Below are 15,134 nucleotides of genomic sequence, written 5' to 3'. Positions count from 1 at the left end.
CCTCCACAGTAATCACTTGTGATGGCTTCAGATCATATGGCAGATTATTCCAGGAAACAGAAAACACATATTTAAAAGCATTTTTTCCTGATTCTGCTCTGATTCTGGGGGTCAAAACAGGGCTCTTTGAGACCAAAGGTTGTGTGACTATTGTTTTTACCATAACCAGTATATCCTCAGATAACAGTCATGCAGAGATTTATAATTTCCCACGCGTGGGACTAATAAAGGTTATCTTATCTTATATACAAAAACCATGTAAAGGGAAAGTGTGGCCTTACAGAGACAAGAGCATACAGAGAACAGAGTTGTGAGATGATAATGGATCAGTCACACATAATAATTTTACAAACTGCACAGTTGCAATGAGGGACTGAATCTAATAGTAATAATTTGATTTAATGCATTAAATCGCCTTCATTGGCAAGCTACTGATAATTACTCTGACCCGAGATTATCATCCATCAGCATGACCTTAAGAGAGAAAGTAATCTGCTACCTTAAAGAGTGCGTGTTAAGCTCCCCCGGCCAGAAATCTGTTATTAGCAAACTTACGGGAGAAGGACAGGCCAATGGGACTAAAGAGAGGATCACCCAACCCTTCTTCTTATCTAACATCCCAAAAGGTCACCGTTTCATAAAGGGAACTCCTAAATCAGACTACTTAACTTAAGTGATTAAATTACCTATACAACTACAACAACTACAAACCATCAATAACTGCTGAATTGTTCGTTCGAGTTCTTATTGAACCTTCAGTCAGTTTCAGACTGACGGCAGCAGGTAGAAGAATCTTTTCTTTATTCTTTAAATAAGTAATGAAATAAGTGTTCTCATCTGAAATCATGAGGGATGGCTGTTTGAATGATCACATATTAGTCAAATGTACACTGTTAACAAGCCAACAAGCTCACTTTTTTTTCCCACCGGCTCATACATGATTCATGATGTCATAAATTCGCGCTGATATTTTTCCCCCCTGTTTTAAACCACCCTCTCTGTTTTTTACCCCCTCGGAGAAACATTGTGACCTGCGAGAACTCCAGTTAAAATTGAATTAACCTCAGGCACATGGTTCATTAGTGGAAGGCCTGCCTGGTGCCATAGGCAATTAGCTTTTACAGTCCAAGTCTGCACAGTCAGTTCTGTGTTCTGGATGTCACACAGACACACACAGAAACACACAAATGCAGGATGCAGCCTATTAGCATCAAAAAAATAGAGAAAACAAAATCTAACATGTCACATCCTCTTGGTTTTCAAATCTTTCTGTTCTTCTGAATTGAAGCCGTACTCCTGATCAGAGTAGCCTTGCCTGTAGATTTGTATCTTTGAAGCAGTTCCTCTTCTGGAAACAGCAGAGGAAGTAAGATAGAGACACACACAGCGAATCAGATGTTGTCCAGGTGCTGGCCCACCTTTAATAAGAGTCTTGTTCTGCTCACTGCGAGCTAGATGGCCGCTCTAACCAGAACCTGTACATAATGGAGAACTGCTGCTGTGAGCTCAGGTCAGCATAGCTCACCAGACTGCAGAGCAGACGTGGGGAGTTCCTGCTGCAGTGAGTGCAGAAAGAATCAGGAACTGACTGCAGCAGACTTTTTGCACCATTACTTATTGACACATAATGGAAATGGTATTATTCAGGCCAATCACATAATGTTCATAACTGCAGCTTCTCCAATGTCCACTTGAGGATGTCTTTAAAAGAGAGTTAATCCCCACAGACTCCCATGGTATAGTCCTAAATTTACAGCACAGTTAATAATGTTACTGCCTCACAAAAAAAATAATTTTGATCTCTGCAGATAGTTTCCAACTTCATAACAACTCTGAAGAAGATGAATTTTTTCTAACTCATTCACCTGAGTACTAGAGATAGGCACATAGTGACTCTGACAGCTGCCCCATGGTCACATCAGGCTCCCAACATGGCAGCAGCTAAAACATAAATGTTCAAAACCAATCACATCCATCTTTAATACTCACTATGGGAAATCCAACTTGGACACTACTTGGGCTGCTCTCTCTCCCCCCTACCCCCTCTCCTTCACTGTTTCAGGAAATCTCAATATCAACATAGACAGGCTTCAGAAATGTGAATCTAAAGGTTTGCAAATATGGACCTCAAGCTAAAAATGTAAAACTAACAAGCTCACAGCGAATAGCTAAAACTAAAGCAACATGAATCCTCACGACCCTCAACATTATGACGGTGAAGTAACAGTCCAAAGACTCTGCTTGAGTTGTAAAATATACAGACCTGATGCGCTGACAAACATGACAAATGATGAGGGAATGAAGGACACTACAAGAAAACAGGTAAGCAGACAGTACAGCAATGATGGAGTTGGAGTAAAATAAAAAAAGAATTACACTAGACCTGCTATTAAATAGTTCCTGCACCTTAAAAAAAAAAAATCCATCATTCACCAGTGTTGGGTGCATTTAAGTTTTTATTTATGATTTTGAAGCCTAGTATTTAATCAGCAATCAGGTTGACACTAAACTGGCCAACTATTTTCATGACCAAATAATATTTCTCTAAGCAATGGTGGTAAAATTTTGATGCCTTCCTTGTCTTCAAGAAATCTTCTTCATCTTTAGATAAATAGACAGACATTTTCTATCATTTTCTATTTACTCTATTAAATTGTTAAGGTTAAACAGCTGAACACAAAATGAGGCTGTTTTGAAGCCAGATTTTGTCAGACTGTTTGTAGTTAAAAGGGGAAAAAATCTGACCATAAACATCCTTTAAAATAGTGACTAAATGTTGCCACAGAAGTCACAAAAGCTGACTCTGTGTTGAACTCCCCACCAGCTGCTGAGCAGTGCAGTCACATCATGCAGGGTTTGTTATGTTCCTGGCAGTGGTTTACATTTTCTGAAAGGTGTCAGCAGATAAAGGTCAGAGGTCAGCGGTATTCATGTAAACCTCCCTGAGTGATGTGGACCAGAAGACAGAAACAGTCACTGTGACTGCTTAATGAAACCTTAAGTCTTAAACTGAGTTAAGGTTAGATTAGAGTTTTCTATAAGTTTGTTTGGGGTTTTTTGTATTCTTTGCACAAAAAAAGCTTAATTTAATAAAGTAGTAATGAAGGGTTTGCTCATTTCAGTAATACAGGGTTTGTTCATTCTATGAGAATGTTTAGCTTGGTTTTTATTAAAAACAAAATGTTTTGGAACTTTGTGAAGGCAGCTGACTCAAGTCAGAAGTGGGAAGTAACGAGGTACAAACACAGTAGGGACGGGAATCAATGCAAATTTAGCAATTCTGATTCCATTATCGATATCACTTATCAGTTTGATTTCTTATCGATTCTCTTATTGATTCTCATTGGATTCTCATTAGCTTCACTTTGAGAGCCACCACTATCGTTAAGGCATCAAGCGAATTAATTGCATGCCTTGCGGTTAAATGTTAGGTAACTTACTATACATGTGTCACACAGTGGAAATTTGTATTTATCTTGTATATTGTTTTTATTCTGATTTTTAGTGTTTATTTATGAGTGTTTTATTTGCATGGTTTTATTCTGTTTCTATTGCATGGTTTTTAGTGTTTTATGTGACATGGTTTTTATCCACTGTGGACTGGCTGCACATGGGACAAATTAGCTGATAGGGACCACCTGCTGAGGCAGGGGTGTGTCCAGAGGTGGCCTATCAGCTGTGTAAAGACCTTTTAAAAACAGGCTAGCTGGGCACTGAAAGAGAGAGGCCCCAGACTGGAAGGTTAATGCGAGATGGCCAGTGTGATGCGGCGACCAAGTCCTGACCTCATGGAACGGCAACAGACACCGACGCAAGGGGAGCTGTGGCGGTGGTCACATCATGGATTCGGGTGCAGAACGCAAGCCGGGCTGGGAAGTGATGGGCCAGCGGAAGGACAAGAAGATGGGTGGCTCTTTCTTGTCTGCTGAAGACGGGGCTGGCGTGGACTCTGCTCTAAAGGAGGAATTCCTGGCCTGCTGATGGACCCATAATGAACATGTGGCCTAATTATAGCAGGGGGGTTTTAGTGAATGGTAGTTTTACGGGTTTTAGAATTGTTTTTAGTAGAGAGCAAACATTTTATTACATACATTTTAAGGGTGTTTTTATTTGTGCTCCCTGGCCTAGTAATAAACTGTTTCTGATCAGACCTGCTTCCTCTCTGTGCCCGTGGTATCTGACTTGCTTTCTCCCCCTTGTATTTTAAAGAATCTTTCTTTTTAGCGTGACATTCTGGCGCGACCGCTTTAGTGTCCGCCGCGCGTTACACATGCACTAATTACTCCCAGGAGAAAGTAATTTGTTATACCACTCGTTACATTACTTTGGCATTTCTCCGTAAAATGAATTGACAAACACAGTCTCATAATTACCATTTAATAATATAAACATATAGGCTAGAGTTTCACAGATCAATACATATTCCTATCATAATGAGGACACATATAATCTTTCTCTTAGCATTTAGGTATGAACACAAAGCACAGAGCAAATATGGGAACCAGCACAAAGAGACTTCAAAGCAATCGCCATGGTGACGCTGGAAAAACTTGCCACCTGATATTCGTACTTCAGAGTCTATACAGTCTTTCAAATCCCATCGTAAAGCTCACTTTGTTATGTTGGCTTTTAATCAGAGTTCATTTTGAGTACCATCAGTTTCTTTTGTTTATATTAAATATAATGCATTTGCTTCACCTCATGTCTTATTCTTCTGTATTTATTTTTATATGATTTCCTCTTGTTCATCAACTAACTTGCGATGCACTGTGGTCTACTTGCTTTTAAATGTGCCATAGAAATACAACTGACATTGACCTTAAAATTTTACCAGAGCATCTTTTTAAGTGCCTGTACTACTTCTTCACTATACAAAAACTTACCTACTTTTTCCAATTATAAATGCTGTATTGATTGTTAACAGATTTGACTAATCCTACAAAACTGATTATACGCTAAAACTGAGGCGTTTATTTCAGCTCACGCACGTTTGGAGGGTTTCATGGATACTCTATCTTGGAATACATTAGGTCTCTTAGTAGCAACTGAGCATTAGTTAAATGCCAGAGCCTGCCGGAGCAATATTGTCCACACCTTTATGACCAGTACCCATCGTCTGACGGCTCATTCTGCTGCTCATTTCAAACTGATTTCTTGAACATGAAAAAAAGAGTTTAAATAAGTGAGTGGGTTCATCACCATCATTCACCTCCTCATTATCATAAGCTGCAGTGCACTGAGTGGAGCTGAGGAGTTCGGTCATTCAGGACCTCAGAGCAGACCCGCTACTCCTTCACGTCAAAAGGATCCAATTGAGGCGATTCGTATTTCAGAAACTGCTGATCTACTGTGATTTTCCCACACTACCATCTCTACGGTTCACAAACGTCAGAAAAAAAGAAAATATCCATGCAGTGTCAGTTCTCTGAGTGAAAATGCCCGGTTGATGTTCAGATCAGAGGAGAATGGACCACTTCAAGCCTATGTGATGGAAACAGAAGCTCAAATAACCACTTAGTACAACCAAGCTATGCAGAAGAGCATCTATTCACGTTAAACCTTGAAGCAGATGAGCTACAGCAGCAGAAGACCTCACCCGGTGCCACTCCTATGAGCTGAGAACAGAAAACGCAATAGAAGACTGGAAAAATAAATGCTGCCTGGTCTGATGAGTCCTAATCTCTGCTGTTATATTCAGACGGTATTGTCAGAATTTGGTGTGAACAACATGAAAGCATGGATCCACCCTGGCCACAGTTTACCCATCTTTTGATGCCTGTTTCCAGTATGATAACACATTATAAACAAAGCTCAAATCATCTCAAACTGTCTTCTTGAACATGACAATGAGTTCACTGTACTCCTGCGGCCTCCACAGTCACCTGATCTGAATCGAACAGAGAACCTTTGGGATGTAGTGAAATGGAAGATTCACATTATGGAGTGTGTAAGTGTCTTTTTACTTTCTGCTCACTGATACCAACAAAAATCAAATGAAAAAAGACAAACTAAATCAATATCTGAAGCCAAAATTAATTATTCCTTATTATAGCCGTCTAAAATAACACCAGTACCTCTGTTGATCTTACAATCGTGTGTGTGTGTTATACCTACGGAGCAGTAAGAAATATAAAAAAGAGTGGAAGCCACCCTCTACACATTTTTGAAAATCTTGTGTTTAATGGGATAAACATGACAATTATATTCTGAAGCAAATTTCTAAATAGTTTCTAAGCATTCTTGGACAAAACATTCCACGAATTGGACAAAGAAAAGAGCTGATACTTTCAAGTTTGGTTTGTTTGATATGAAAGCATCCACTGAATGCCTTTAACTTAATTTAATCATGACTTGGAAATTCTCCACCACTGCAGCTGCTCACCGAACCAACATAATAACTTAATAATCATAATTGCATTGCATTGTTTAAGTGGAGGCCTGTAGATTAGACAGCTCCCCGTGGGCTAAGCACACTTTTCCAAACGGGCGTTTCAGTTAATGGTTCCCTGGAAAGAGCGCTGTGCTAAAGGCTGATAAATGAGCACCTCCATTTATGGCACTCAACACACCCAAACACACACGTGTACACACACACAGCTGGCAGACAAGCACTAATTTTAGTTTTAATTGAATTCACCACCTCTTGAATTCATCTCAGGGTTGTGATTAAGAACAAAAGCTGCGCTGTGAAACAATCACGGCTGATTTCTCCTTCACAGCTCAGAAACACCTCTGCTGTTCCCCATGACTGATTTTCAGCTGAAGTGTGCAATGAGGGGAGGAGACCAGTGTGTATAACAGGCCTGTGTTTTTAAGACTTTTTTCTTAGCAAGAAGCACATGTGTGGGCATGTGTTCATGAAGACACCGTGTGTTTGCATGCTTGAGTGTGGATACCCGTCCATCTCATGCATTGTGCTTTCAGCAATTGGCCCGGGTTCCTGCACTATTAAAAATCCCCAAATCAATGCTTTTTTTAAGACCTTTTTAAGACTTCAATTAAGGAAATGCACTTGTGAAATGATGACATATTGACCCAGTTTCCTGCGCTTGGATGGAGCCTCTTGTTTTTTTAAATTGTGACGCAGTTCTTTGTCTTTTGTTTTTTTTAATAAACACAAGCACCCAAAAACCATTCAGTTGCCATTTGGAGCCTCTCTAGGTTATTATTCATGCCTAGCACATCTTTAAGCTAACTCACAGTGTGCACGCAATATTCCAGACACCAAAAATTCAACGCCAAATATTCAGAAAGCAATCGTACTCACGCTGAGTAAAGTGTAAATGAATACACTAAGTTTTGGATTAGAACTTTTTTAAGTGCAAATAGTCCAAACTGGTAAAAAGATCTTAATGACCACAATGTTGTGGTTTGTTTTGTTTTTGGTGAATTCTTCCTGCTATATGTTGTTGTTTGCCAATCAACGACCCTGAATATGACCTGTTATTAAGGACAATGTAACCGTCATCCTTTATATTAGGGTGACTACAGCTCTGTAGCTAGAAAATAAGGTTGCACTAACCCTCCAAATATTGCTGGTTTTTAGTTTGTGTCCGAATCAAGCAATTTACTAAGAACATGATATATCATATAGCTACTGTTAGCTTCTAACTCAGCCGAATAAAATTCCTGGACATTAAGCTTTACAAAACATGTCTTTCTAATAAACAAAATCAAAAGCAACAACAATACTGAACAAGTGAATATATAAATATGACATCTTGTTGTTGAGAAAATGTGACATTTTAGACTCTTGGTCTTGCCAATTTAAATTTTGGATTAGATGGGAACACACACTGCCACAAACACAGCAACGTAACAAATGTTTGTTTTTTCTGCAGCTGACAGAAAGAAACATATCACCCGAAGCATCAGAATATCCGATTCTACAAATGGTAAATGGCCTGTATTTATATAGCGCTTTACTAGTCCCTAAGGACCCCAAAGCGCTTTACATATCCAGTCATCCACCCATTCACGCACACATTCACACACTCATCAAATACTGGTCAAGCTTTAATCCATGTGCTGGTTTCAAATATTTAAAACACTTTACCATTTTTTACAACACTAATCAATAAGTGCGCCGAGGCTCTGGGACATAAATATACTCAGTTTGAAACCAGAATAAGTTAAAACATCAATGTTCTGTCATGTGACTGTAGAACAGGGACTACAAGAGAAAGAAATGGAAAAGGACAGTAATGACGGAAAGAAGGATTCATTTCAGTGACTATGATGTTAGGAGAAAAAAAAAAAAAAACCCACACAGATGAGAGACTGAGGTCCCAGAGTGAAATATCTCATTAACTCCAGAGGTCAAATGTTACAGTACCTTGTGCCACATTTAGTGTTCTGTTAAATAAAAAACAGGTGTGTGCTAAAGCTGAACAGACCTGGAGATAAGTTGGGGCCTAAAAAGATTACAGCTCCCCCCTGGGCTGGGTCTTGTTTGTAATGTATACTTGAGCAGAGGTTCCCAGGCGCTCTAGTCTGACCTACTTCCACAGTCCTGGCAGCTGAACTCAAGAACCCCTGCATCAACACCGCCCATCACACTCCAGATGTGCTGATCTGAACTAAACTGGAAGCTATTTAACAATGCTTACAACATAAAAATCTATATTACTGTAATAAATCTTCATTTGGTCTAGCTTGCTCCTTTATAACAGCTAAACAGTGAGCTTTTCTTCAAACATGAAATGTGAACTTCGGTGAATCTTAAAGTTAGTGACATGGCTGCTTACACAGCTGTAGCTGCTAGCTGTATGCTAGGACTCACCTTCACTAACTTCAGTTTATTATCACTGAGCCTTACCTTTCGATTGTGTTTTTATGTTTTTTGAGCAAGGAATTCTCTAACAAATCATAGCCTGAATGAGTCTAAGCACAACTCGTGGGGACACGACTCAATTGGTTTTATTCTACTTACATTCCTGTTTAACAGGAAGGTTACTAAGTGCAACCGTAACTGTTAAATATTAATTTATGTAATGTAGACACATGATTTTCACTGATTTAATCAAAGTTAATTTCTGTTTTACTAGAAATAGATTGTATGTAACATAATCAAAACCCTTTTCTTCTCACTCAGTAGGGGCTTCTAGCTCATGAGTCATAGTTTGTTGTTTGAGAAGACCGATACTTTCTTGGAGTAAGTAAAGATCTTTTTTTTTTTTAAAGCTCACTTTCCCTCTCATAAACAGTCTACATTCATTCACATCATACAAACACCATGAATTTGTATTCTCTAGTGCGTGCATGAGACAAACCCAGGCATGTCTGAAAGCCAGAGTCACGTGTCTTTTCTGATACAAACTTAGCATCTGAAAATGAACTACTTCAAAAAACGGTTCCTGCTAAAAGTGGAAACAACAAGGTTGTTTCACCACTTGAGGCAAGAACATAGTGTCAAGTAGAACCTGGTTATGAAGGAAGTGATAGTGGTAAGACACAGCCATGCTGATTCATCATGGAAATTACTGATGTGGTTACATCATGGAAAAGCAGTGCTTTAAGCAGCTAGTTATAATATCCTAGATATGAAATATTTCTCAGTGTTATTGTGTGAATATATAGCGCAAATATATATCGCAGGCATCTGATGAGTTACAAGCTTCAGCTACTTTAGCTGTTGTTAAACTAAAGTGTAAATGAGTTATTTTAAACTTCATTCTTCAAGTTTGCTGGAACAGAAACTGCAAATGTTCTTGAAATATCATGTCATAATTATGAGGCTATATCGCTGCCCCCCAAGCATTACCCAATTAGAAAAGAGAGGGATTGTCAAATAATAGTAATGGAGACACAATAATATTTGGAAACAACTTACCACTCTCACTCAGAAAGGAAACAAAGACAACAACAAAAAGCATGAGCACAGAGGCTCATGCTTTTTGAGCCTCTGTGTCTACGTATATTAAAGGAATTTTTTTAATTGCATAAATACATTTAGCATCTTTACATTACATCCACAGATCAGAGTAATTCTTTTTTATCTACTAATGAACCTTCGTCCACTTAGTTTTAGCCTTTCCTTCTTTCTTTAAACCAATTTTCTGAGTGTTTAGAGCTTTTGGTTCACATTAGATTACCTGTACAAACACTGACTTTGTTATTTTAAATGTTGGCATGTTTCATATGAGCATCCACCATTGCAGTAGTTTGTATATCACAGAAAGTAGAAGGAGAATAATAGAAAAATAGTATTTCCTGCAACCTTGAGCCCTTCACTTGGCTGACTGTTTAAGTCAGGCTGAAAATACAATGATAGTTTATATAAAACATTAAACACAAACCTAAAAAAGGAGGTTTTAATGTAAAATCACATTGTACAAAAAAAAAAGCATGTGGATGTTTGAGTGCAGGAGGAAAAAAGAAATGATATTTAGACTGAATGTAATCATTTTCTCACAGGTTACATTTTAATATTTGGGTCCCACAGGTCACTAATAAAATGTTGCATTAAATATTTACCTTTGACTTCTTTTTATATAAAGTCAACAAGACATTTTTGTTCTTATGAATATGCTGTTATATAACTACTGAGAATCTGTTTTTCTTACTCTTATTGTTTCTAAAAACCTAAAGACCGTCTTACTCCATGAACAAATTCAGGATCTTCCAAGAATGATGAGGCTATTATCCAGAGAACTGACTGGTCAGGTGCTGGTTTTTCACCTCTTGAACTCTTATCTCGACCTAACCTTCTCTGGATCATGTTAGGCCACCTTTATAAAAAACAAACAAACCCAGAGTTAAATCTCAGGTAAACTCTGAGGTTTTTACTCTGAGTAAGCAAAGCTAGAAAGGAGCAATAGTTCACACTTACTGGATCTTTACGTTATAGTTCATCATCATGTTTTATGTCCTAGTTATTCATTCAAATGTATTAAATCCAGCTGATATATGTTATTTTAGAGTACTGATAAATTAGACTGAGTCATAACGGTTTTTTGCAGAAACTCCACAGGGGCATCTCCAGTTTCACCCAAAATTTTCTTTTTTACATTCATAATAAATGGAGAAAAACAACATTTTTAACAAATGATTCTCCCCAGGACACTGATATTATGCTTTAAGGTTTTAATGTGTTTTGGCTTTGGAATATGAGTCCAGTACTGTATAGCTGACCACGTGTGATTTTATTGGCGGACAAATTGCTGATGAAAGTAAATCAGCTTGTTATTTAGCCATTAATTTTATTAGCAGAGTTACATTTAATGGTTTAATTTAATTTGATATGAGCCTGAGGGGATCGTGAGGACATGCCAGACTGGGATAGAAAGGATGATGAGCCAGAAACAAACAAATAACTGAAGAATCATAAAATGCAGCATTAGTGCTTTACAATAATGACCCGAACCTGAAGCAACATCAAACCTTTGAAATTTAGGTTGCTGTGATGAGGTGCTGCAGGCTTTGAATCTGCCTCAGATCTGTTCCTGTGAGCTGGAGGACCTGAGGTGAACCAAGGCAGGCATGGGAATCCATTCAAACTCCACACAGAAAGGCTGGAGCTAGCTTTTTAACATGCATGTTTTTATATATGTTTTTGTATCAAAACAACAAATAAAGATTAATCTTTTGACATAAGTGTAACACGTGTTTGTTCATTTTTAATTTTCATGTCAATCATCTCTATATCCTGACCTCTTAGGGGCCAAACATGGCTCACAGACTGTCAGGGGCTCAGTATAACCTACGATGGACATAATATTAACTACATCCAGATGTGGGTACACGCTTTTTAAAAAAAAAAATCACAGCACAGGGCAGCTGGAAATCATTACTGTATTTTCCCAAGGATAATACAGCCTTTCCAATTTCTATAGAGACAGATAATCCAGTATGTAACATTTGACTGAAGAATTCCACCTTATAACAAGTCAGTGAGTTTAAATATATCGGAACTACTGTGAGTAGAGATAGAAGATCATTGCACAAAATGAAGATTTAGATTGCAATTGCAAAGAAAGCATTCGCTAACTTAGCAGAGACTTTATTCAATCGACAAATTTCTTTCTAGATGTCTGAATTACCGATCATCACGTGCTGTATGAAAGAAGAGCATGGACAACAAACAAGAGAACTGCAGATACCATCCATGTATTATCGATATAATGAGAATATCACACTGAAAATTCTACTTTTTTTTACTCTTAGTTTGGTACATGAATACAGGCCCACTGTCTTTGTGATTGACAGCCAGTCAGAAGAAAACTGGCTTAAAAGTGATGTGGGCGGAGCTAAAACAGTTTGATTCAATAAGAAAAAGAAAGAAATTAGTTTATGCAGTTAATCATACATAGCTAGTCTAGCAGAGTCCAAGAATGTAAATGAGAAGCTGTAAATGAACAGGATAGGTCTATCTGAAGTCTTTTAAGCCCCCATAAATGTGTCCAGTCCAGCAGAGACAATGCACGCTTTTAATGTTCATCCATTTACACGGTTAACTGTGCTTTGTCCATCGTCCATCCATTTGTAAATACATCCATTCATCCGTCCAGCTGCCCACACTGTGAATCAGAGAATCCTTCCAAAATGGCCTTAAATCCACCCACATACACTCCACATGCCTCCACCCACAATCTGCATATTAACACTATTAGCATAATTAGAAAAGAGTAAATAATTATTTATATTTAGCTCTACAGGCTGTTAGTAAACACACTGCCTGATGTGGACGTAATGAAAACGCACATTCTTAAAATATATTTCTTCAGGAGGAATGTAGGTTAATCTAATTATCTTGAAACCAAAGAGGGATTCCTCTTTCCAGGCCTGTTTCAAAATAAAGTTAAAAAGACACATGCTAACAGATTAGCCACCTTTGGCTCCTGCATCCTCCTGAGGCTAGAGCAAACAAAAGTAGGGGGTCAATGGATGAGTAATGGGAGGAAAAAGGGATATCTGCTACTGAGACCAGTCATGGAGGCTATTTCAGGCCAGGGCCTGTTTAACAAAGAGTCCTTATTCAGTTCAAAAAGGCCATTTATAAAAACAATGGTCAAGGTCTGGAGCCAGACTCTGGAGAGTGAAGGACTGAAAGTGCTTGTATATGTCAAATAAGCCACCTGAAGAATGGCAGCGGTACAAACAGCTAATATTACTCCAGCTATTATTGTCCTGGATCTGACAGAGGAAGTTAGGGTTGTGTAAAAGATGACGGCAGAGCTATATTTTAAAACTAAAGTGGATTTTTGCAAAAAAATATGGGAGGAAAAATCAAAGCTGGAGCTTCAACAAAAGCCATCATCCAACAACCAGCTGCAGATCTGATCCTATTCATAACTTTTACCATTGCTTTTTGAGCTACTTGCAGTCAGACTGGGTGTTTTATGCTACGGCGGTTAAGAAAAAATACTATTAGTACAAATTTGATGAAATTAGAAATGAAGACGTGGCATTGAGATCCCAAATGTTAGCACATACCAACTTAACTTATTATCAGATTGTCAAGGACCCTCACTGCTCATTTTCTGGATAAAAACAAGCTGGATAATCAATGATTTTTCCATCACTGTTGCACATCTCAGGGTGTGATATAAGGCCATTTTGTCAGGGAGGATTCATATGTAGTTGTTGTTTCAGACTTTACCGTGTCCATGCTGGGCACAATGTTTATAGAGACAACAGCCAGTGAGCCTGAGCAGCAGGCAGGTTATCTTAGAGATATGAGACATGTGCAAAACCACCACCCACTGACCAATAAATTATCTGGATAAAAGTGGTTCAAGTGTCGTCATTCCTAGAAGATCCCTCTGATGTCAATGCCCAGACAATAAGAGAAGATTTAATTTCAAGAGACCATCTAAATCCTTTCGTTTAGATTCTTAGGGGAAAAATTATTCCTTCCAGTTTTTCCCTCCAATACATTTTATTTATAGATATATTTAGCGTTTCTATGAGATACATGGAGATGTAGTCCTTAAGTAGGGCACCTATGTCAGCTCATAGTCAATGAAAAAACAAAGAGTTGATTCATCGTCAGCTTCTTGCAACCAGTAATCATGACTGATGATGTTAGGGGTGGGTGAAGCCAGATAGGGAACATATTTCCTGGATATTTTGGACTTGTTTCAGAGGACAAGCCCCAGAGAATGGTTTGCATTTGAAATTTTCACTTTCTAAAAAACTGTCAAGGCAGCATTTGTTCATACCAGCTGTATTTGTCCATGTTAGGAAGGCTTGTCTTCAATGCACAGGAAAAAATACCATCCAATTGTTCTTTTCTGTTTCTAAAATCACAATTGCACTCTCCTTGGAGTCCCAGGGCTGAAGAGGCTCACCTGTATTCATATAAATAGGTGCAGGCAGAGCAGCTGGGTTTCTTCTGCATTGCCAGCAGCCTTTTGCTTACACTGCTTTTTGCAGTTTTGACTGCAGTCCTGTTTTTACACTCAGTTTTATTAGTTTGGTTTATTAATATACCTGCTGAAACCTGTATAAGACAGCACATTTTATGGTTGGTTTAAACCATTTTCTCCCCCTCTCTCTCCTTGCTTTTTCTGCTGAAGCTACAATCTCACACTAACATGGCTCCATAGTGTATTGGTTTACCCAATAAGCTTCCCAGTTTGAGCCCAGATGGAGAGATCTATCCCTGGTAGGGTTATGTCCAGAAGGGCATTGTTGGGTGTAAAAAACAAAGAAAAAAAAAAAGACAAATCTATCAAATCTTGTGAATCACACTGCTGCAGTGACCCATGGTGAATATGGGAGGAAGTGAAACAAGTTTCTTTCTTTTTCTCCTTTCATAAACCTTCCCTCCTAAAACATTTTTAAAGTGCAGCCAAGTTTTGTAGCATGTCATATGCTGAGTTCCTTTGAGCCACAGATTTGGGGACTCCAACAGAAAGGGCTGAAACTAAAGACAACTGGTCTCTTTTTGTGCCACGATTTTCTAATAGATCCTGAACTGCAGATAAGTGACATCTCTAGGACTTTACAGTCTTTCCTTACATTGTTCTGCAGGCACTGGTTGTCAAAGGCAGCACCTAAATGAAGAACCAAAATATACCATGCATCTGAAAGAACTGAAACTTGTTGCCGTGCCTGTGCCATTTCTAATTGGCTGATTATGAAAATTAAATAGGCAGCCGACAGGTATCGACAGGCCAAGCGGAATGCGG

Source organism: Pundamilia nyererei, unplaced genomic scaffold, assembly GCF_000239375.1.
Source record: "Pundamilia nyererei isolate P.nyererei 1_Seehausen unplaced genomic scaffold, PunNye1.0 scaffold00038, whole genome shotgun sequence".
NCBI lineage: Eukaryota > Metazoa > Chordata > Actinopteri > Cichliformes > Cichlidae > Pundamilia > Pundamilia nyererei.
This window is presented reverse-complemented; position numbering follows the sequence as displayed.